Below are 8,250 nucleotides of genomic sequence, written 5' to 3'. Positions count from 1 at the left end.
AGACAGGTTTTTATAGAAATGGATCAGGACAAAAAGAGAGAGAATCTTTGTTCCTGAAACTTTCAGAGTCTCTTTCCACAGAGGGGACACATGTTGATGTAGAAGAGACATGAAGAAGAGGGGACACATGTTGATGTAGAAGAGACATGAAGAAGAGGGGACACATGTTGATGTAGAAGAGACATGGAGAAGAGGGGACACATGTTGATGTAGAAGAGACATGGAGAAGAGGGGACACATGTTGATGTAGAAGAGACTTGAAGAAGTGGATTTTGCATAATAGGTTCATTAATGTCATTGCTTTCCACTAACCTAATACAGTAATGTGGAATTCATTGATTTAATACATTTAATGAAAGTCAACGGTTCAGTTTCTTCAGTGCTGTCCATCGTTTCTGTATCATTTTCTACTTCTTGGAGAAGCCCTTCAACTAAAAAACAGATCTCAGGACTTTTTATTTTCTCCCTCGCCTCCCACACAGGCAGGCGAACGGATGCTTTTTTTTTTACAAATTTCCTCTAACAACACATCAGACTTTCTATATATTGTTTTTCACTATTGCCACGTTTCCAGGACTCCTCGTGACGGAAACAGATAGAAAACAAAAACTGTGAACACGACAAACCTTAGACAACCAAGAAGGCTGCTTACACTCGTCCCGCCTCCTCCTCCTCCTCCACCAATCAGCATTTCCACATCTTTGTGCTTTTTCTATCTCTTCAAGTGAAACTCAGATAGTGGCCTTTTTGTACGTGGCCTACAAACAAAGTGTCTATCAACTCATGTTCCTGTTTGAACAATGACTTAATCACGGTGGGAGGACTTTTCAAAGACTTGATCCTAGAACAAACTTTATTATTATTATTCCTAGAGGAATGTTTTTCTTTTTTTTTTGGTTCTGCAGAATTCCAAACGTCACACAGATTCATCGGGTTTTTTGGTGAATTAATTTATTTTTCCTCTTCTCTTCCTCACTTTTTATTTCTGTGTCCTCACTATATGGCTGAAGGATATTTAAACAGTTAAGAATTGGACAAAAGAGTTCCTCAGACTGACCAATAGCCGCTGCTTTGATATTTTTGAGTGGGTATAGAAATATAGAAATATATATAATATATATATATGGAATATTGGTGTTGACATACCAATATTTCATATATAATATATGACCTATTAATGTTTTCTTTTGTAAATAGTTCATATTTGTAATATTTTTCATCAAGAAGCTTTGCTAGTATTTGTTTTGCCAGGTTTTTTTTCTGGGTTTTTAAATTTTTTCTTATTTTTATAGCCCCTGAAATCACACTAATCTACCATCAGTGCGTCTTAGGCCCAACCGTGTTTCTCCGTGTGGATGGGAAAGGATATAAGCCCCGAAATATTGTCAACTCACTGCATCATCTTTTATAAACCCTGCTCCCGCTGAGAGCTGTCAAAATTTGGAGGACACAACGGGGGAAAAACGGACGTAAATAACCAAAAAAAAGCTTTAAAAAGGGGAATGAGGTCTTGTGGGTGGAAGTGCACCTGATGTGTTTGTCTGCTCACGTCCCGCTGGAGCTGAGGTCTTTACAGGATTATTATTTTATAACATTTTGGTGCTGGTTGTTGAGTCGCTGAGGTTAGAGAGCGTAGAGATCCTTTGCCTGATTTTCTTCCTGGTGTTGGGACAGACGTGCTGCTTGGATCAGGGCAGGGTGCGAAACTAAAGGGTTCATATCATGAAAAACTCACTTTTTTCTGTGCTTACGCTCAAACTAATGGAAATATGGATTGCTTATCAACCCACAATCTGGAAGATAAGACAACACGGACACAGTTTTTTGATGGCTGCAACCTCCTCTGTCGAGCAGTGAAGCCGAAGAAACCTGCAGTTCATCATGCAGCCACCAGAGGCTCAAAAAGTGAGTCTAAATCTCCATGAAAAAATGCCCAATTTTACAGCAGTAATGACACGTTCACAGTTTGGTACAAAAAAGCGGTTTCAGTCTCTAGAGCTAATGTCCCTATTCATGACAACTGTAAGGGAGATCATTTCTATATTACTCACCCAATGTTACTATTTTAAGACATAAAGTTGTGCATTTTAGCGGCGTGGAAACGTCTTTACTGAAAACGAGCATGTGTCCCCTTTAGGGTTGCGCAATTTGCAAAAAAGAACTAAATAAAATATTTCTATTAAGAGGAACTGTACCAAGGGCCGTCCCTCCCTACAGGCCGATCATGCAGACTGCGTGGGTCCTCACCTTGTGGAGGGGGCCTCGTATTGCGGAGTGGGCCTCGTCTTGCGGAGGGGGCCTCAACTGAGTCGAAAGTGCGGCGTGCTTATTCGGGGCAATTAGTGTGGCGCGGCACGGTCTCATCATATAACTTAATTTTAATCAAATCTGTTAAATACCAGGAGTTCTCTGCATCATCATAATACTTTATCCAGATATTTTCTTTAATTTAGCCTTTACTAAATACTACGTTTTTTGCCATTTGGATATAACGCCAGTCCATATTGCAATTTTGAGTAATTGTGCAGCCCTACCCTCCCTTAAAATCATCTCTTAGCGAAATGCAGGTGCTGTTAAAAAAAAAGAAACACATTTGTTATACAATCGGGAAAAGTAGCATCACCGTTCCATGTCAGGACCTCAGTGTTAATTGGAAGCAGAATTTAATTAATTCACAGCTTAACTTCCCACACTCCTCCTCAGTCTTCCTGAAAGTTGCTGAACTCACTGCTCAGAATCAGCCAGTTGTTGGGAAATTCCAAGTTTTGTCGTTGCCGAAAGCGGAAAGTTCTAACTAGATTTCCGACGCAGGTTTCGGAGCGAGGGGCTATCTTTGTTTCTGAAGGATAAAGAGTGTGTGAGCGAGTGTTCATCCTCTCATTCGCTCTCACATGCAGTCAGGACCTGGTGTGCAGCAGCTGCTTCACTCAGGTCTGACATTCCAGGGTTTAGTTGGAACTGAAGTCCAGAAAACACACATAAAGACACTTAATTTGTATTATTGGAGTATCTCAAGTTTGTTCCTCCTGCCGGGAATCTAAAACATTCCTGTTGACCGTACACTACACTCAAAAAGAGACCGGAAACAGTTATTTTTTGTGTCTCTTTACATCGTAATTCACTCTTTTCGCGCTCTCTAACCACATGACGGGTGAGGTGATACTTCCTGACACACAGAAAATGTGCTTGCCATTCTAAGCCGATCCCACTCAGCTCTTACAGTTCAGCCAAAGTCAGAATCAGAGAAAGCAGAGAAGCTGCCTCCATGTTTTTACCAGTGCCTTCTCAAAACCCAGAGCCACTACCAGGCTAGTTCTATCGGCTAGTAACACACACACACACACACACACACACACACACACACACACACACACACACACACACACACACACACACACACACACACACACACACACACACACATAATGCCTCTGTGCTCTCTCTGCATTTCAAGAGGCATGGAGAATCAAAGCTGCATCTACATTTGTAGGAATGTGTTCTTAGCTGGAAGAAAGTAGAAGTCTTCTGGGCTTTTTTTGTTAACATTTTAATTTGGTGTTTTCCGCTTGTTGCCGGGTAAGGTCGGTGTGAGCTCGTGCGTTAGCGGTGACACTGTGGATCGGCCTGAGGTTACGATGTTAGCGAATTATTCTGAGGAGTTACAATCGTGGGCTTTTGTACTTTGTAAATAATCTGTGACATAGTTTGGAAAATAAAAGCAGAAAAAAAGAATCTGAAGCCCGTCAGTTTTGAGAGAAAAACAGTGGAGCTTTAGCTGTGTCGAAACTCCACAACTGTGTACTAATATCTTAAGAGTACTCCCAAAAGTACATGTTTGTATACACTACATACGAGAAGCAGTTTGGACTTTAGACACAGCTCCACCTTCGACCTACGTTGCTTATCTTGTGTCTTCACAACGCATATGCAATTTTTAATTAAGATGATGCCCATATCTTTGAAATACCAGATATTTATTTTATTATTGTCATTGTATAAGAAGAACACAGTTAGCTTTTTAGTGGAGCATTTTTAAGGTGTTTTTTGAGTGGAAGCGATGTAAAAAAAATATGAAAAGCCTAGTTTGTTATTGTACAGGTGGAGTAGCCGATTGGAGAGCAGTGCTAGTTAAATAGTTAGTTAGTGATTGTCGTCGTCTTTGTGTTTGGCCAGAGTCTACCTCAGTGCATATGGAGGAATCAGTCTAAAGAGCCTAAATCATCCCCGTCAGTCTCTCTGTGTCCAATGACATCATTTTATCGTACATTACCAACACTGCTGATCAATTCCTTTGGTGTTTTTAAATGTTTCCTCTTCCTCTTGTGTCCTGGGGGAGGCTTCTAAACATCTGGATTTTAGAGTTGAAGGATACACTTCCCTGTTTGTTTCACACCCTTAAATGTGGAAGATCATGCGGTAAATTAGCTTAAAGGACAGTTATCCTTTTCTACATTTGATAAATTGACTCAAATGAAGCTTTCATTAGGTACAGGAAGAACAATATCATGTGTGTTTTCCATACACACACTCTGGACTGCATGTAGCGGCTCTACCGGTTGATGTTAGCAACTACATGCATATCTACAATCACCTTTATGCAGCCGTGGAGCCTCCTTTTATGTGCTTTAAAAAAATCCAGACTAAAGCTGACAGGAAGTGCTTCTCTTCTTCTTCTTCTTCTTCTTCTTCTGTTAATCACCCCGCGTCTCCTCCGCTCGTTTTTTGTTTGTATATTTTTTCTACTGTGAATATCAAGAGATGACCTTTATTTTCTGTCAATGCCGTGGATTGGGTCTTTTTGGCTGATCAGGACGTCTGAGCTGGTTCAAAAAAGATTTAAAAAATAGGAGGACCCTCCCCTCGACTTCCCCCTTTCTTCCCTTACCCTGGACTGGGACAATCCTGTGTGCCATACAAACTTTTTAACAGATCTAGATTGTAACTCTTCGTCTCAGGGAGGCGGCCTGATGCTTTGCGGTTCAGAGGATAAAGAAGGACGAGGAGGAGTCAACTTTTTATTATCCACTCTGACCGAAGCTCTCCTCGCAAACATGGAGAAGTCAAGTTTTCAACAACAAACATTCAACATTTTCTAAATCTGAAATATTCCCCCTCTTTTGATGATAATCAGGAATCCTCCTCTCTATCTGTGTGATGTGGAGTGTATCGCCCTCTGGTGGTGGGAGGGGGCGTTGCAGGTCGGCGAGGGGGGGCAGCAAACAGGTCCCCGACCCACAGTGCCTTGCTCAAACTGCCCCACTTGACCCCGCCTCCTCTCAGAAGCTCCACCAATCACTAAAGAGGATTTCCCCACCTCCCAACACAATTTTATTTTTCCTGTGTTCTTTAGTAGAGTAAGAAATACTGCAATTTGAATTTGTATTAACCTTGTGTCTCTATTCTGCTAAGCTTTGTGAATTATACCAGCGGGTAATTTGATGCTTTCGCTTCTCATCAATATCAGTCAGCAGCGTCCCCAAAACACATGCAAAAACACACGATTAGCAACAAATGACAATTTCCATTTGAAAGAAAATGAACCGATTAATAAGCTCTTAACTGTAAATAACAGCAGATCCCCCCCCCCCTCCCCAGGAAAAGCGAAAGCACTTGATTTTTAGGGAAGTTTAGGTTTGTTTTGTTGAACTCTGATGACCTTTCAGATGAAGCGTGCTCAGCGCAGGGTGAGAACAAAGCATTGTATGTGTTGTTGTTTTGTTGTTAAAAGAAAAAAGTATTACATTTTAGAGATGTTGATTTCAAAAATGTTTTTGCCAAAGTATGGAGGGCAAATACAATTACTTTTTTCTGACTGTAAACTTTTACTACTCTTGTACATTATGAATTAACATTGTTATCACTGTGTATATAACTTTTTTCTAAATTTAAGAGGATAGCTTTTCTTTTTCATGACACAACCCACTACACAGAGTCCAGTCTGTCTGTATTTCAACCGGAGCAGCACAACTCCAGTCTGAGGGCTTACCCTGTGAAACAAACAGTATGTGGCCTAAACGTCCCCGCTATTAAAACCCCATGCATGTCCTGAATGTCGCCATGCATTTCACCCCCCCCCCCCCCTCCCCCCATCCTCCAGTTCACAACAGCATGTCACCCGTAACGCCTTTCTTGTGTCACCAAAACGTCACCAATCACAGTCGCGTTGTATGAAATTGTTTCTGACAAGAGACGTGTGTTTAGTTTGCAAATGTGTTTTTTTTATGTATGTAAGTGAAAACTGGAAAAGACCACTGCACATCCTTTTTGAAGAAGAGGAAACACGAGTGATGAAATCCTGAATAAGCTAAAAAAAATATATATATATAAGAAAAAAAACTTTACTGATGGTTTTACGGCCATACATTTTAGACTGTAAAGCTGGAGGTGTAACAGGAATAGTTTGACATTTTGGGAAAAAGGCTTGTTTGTATCTTTACGAGAGTTATACGAAGAAGTTGGAAGCATCCGTTAGCGTTAAGCTTAGCACAAGGAAAAGAAACAGATTGAAACAGTTAGCATTAGCTTAACAAATAGAGTAAGAACAGAGGGAAATAGCTTGCCCAGTTAGCTTTAGCTTAGCACAATAAATAGAAATGGAGGGAAACAGCTAGCCTAGCTTGGTCTTTAACAACCAATCTTACCTTAATCTACTTTCATTATTATGTAATAAGTTTAAGTCCTCAACTAAGAAATTCCCTGTCAAGCAAACTACTTAAAATGAATGTTTCGAAACGTATTGATTTGTTCAAAACATTTAGCGTTAAACTGTTTTTTCAGGCAGATCTCGATATGCTCAGAGCCATGCTAGCTGTTGGTCCTTGTGTTTCGTTTAGCACATGTTTTGTTAAAGGAGAGACATTTAAGTTATTTGGACAACTTCTTCAACTCGTAAATAAGTTTCTGAAACAAAGAAAATAATCTCCATACTTTATTTTTTTAGTAATCGAATTCCTTAAGGCATATTTGTTGCCATAATTTAAGCCTCCCTCTTTTTAAATGATAGTACATTCTGCTACTTCTTATTATAAAAATGATCAGTGAAAACATTAATGAACCATTATCCGTGTCTATGCTGTGATGGGTCCTTACATTTGAGGGAGTTGGGACTGTATAGTCCTTAATTTTGATGTTTTAAGAAGGTGTGGGAACCCTTATCAATATATCTTATCAAACAGGAATCATTCATAGAAGTACATTAATCTCAAAAACCAGATAACAAAATCCATTTCCCAAAATGTCTTTTAAAGGAGGCTCAATATAAAGACACCTTCAGCTCTGAATGATTCGTACTGTGTGTCAGTAGTGTGATGATGATGTTCATATTTGTGTTTTTGATTAGGGAGAGGGACGCCATGTTTAAAAATGGCGTCGCAGGTGTTTGTTAGACGACACAGTGAGGAAGAAGCGGCCTCTTCTTTAGAGTCCTCAGTGGTCTGCTCCAGTTTACACACCAACCCCTAAATATTTATCTCTGCTTCTCCCTGTGCTGTAAATCTATGGAGTTGTGTCTGTGTTGAAGTCTGTATCACGGCTTTCTTAGTCTCCTCTTCCTCCTCCTCTTCCTCAGTGCACATAGGTGGTCCCCAGAATGCTGTGTGTAGTCCTGCAGGATACCTCTTTTATTAATGTCATTTATTGCCGATGAATATGCTGATGTATTAATTTTTTTTTGGGATATGTTGTGTAAACATTATGTTGAAACATCGGTGCAGACAGCAGGTGTATATGTGTGTATGTACAGTACAAAAAAACAACAGCAACCCACAGAGATCGCTTCATCCCTCACACTGGATCCAAATGTGCCATTATCTTTATGTATCACATATATCGACATAATGAACACACACACACACACACACACACAGAAATACATATTGTACAGGATCAAAAATGTGCCATGACTAAATGAACGCTTGACAATTTATTTTTTCTATGTTTTCAAAGGAGAGCCAAGTAGTGACATGTACAGAAAATGTTGCAATGATATGAAAATAAAAATCTTGCTGTGTGTAAATTATTCAACAATTAACTGTTTATATTAAAATTATGAATAAAATTATTGGAGAATATTTGTTTTTTCACGCTTGTTGACTCTTGCAAAGTAGCTTGAAAAATCTAATTTGTTTATTTTTTACTACTCATTTATTGACTTGGTTTGTCCATACATGGGCTTACATAAACAAACTCATTTCTTTACAGGCAGTCTAAACAAAACAAAGAAACATGCCTACATTAAAAAGCATTATTTTG

The 8,250-nt window shown here is 39.6% G+C and overlaps 1 protein-coding gene across 1 annotated transcript in view; it reads left to right on the top strand.

The window, feature by feature from the left end:
- The window catches only part of LOC307019836 (insulin receptor-like), a gene marked incomplete at its 5' end in the record, with an annotated part of 36,152 nt that extends 28,083 nt beyond the window's left edge, over positions 1 to 8,069 (top strand). Inside the window, one exon of the mRNA XM_079650940.1 lies at positions 1 to 8,069. This exon is cut by the window's left edge and continues 843 nt beyond it.
- Between the last annotated feature and the right edge of the window lie 181 nt (positions 8,070 to 8,250).

The sequence above is a fragment of the Notothenia rossii genome, assembly GCF_949606895.1.
Source record: "Notothenia rossii genome assembly, chromosome: 1".
Lineage (NCBI taxonomy): Eukaryota > Metazoa > Chordata > Actinopteri > Perciformes > Nototheniidae > Notothenia > Notothenia rossii.
The sequence above is the reverse complement of the archived record's forward strand: the minus strand, read 5'-3'. Positions and strand labels throughout refer to the sequence as shown.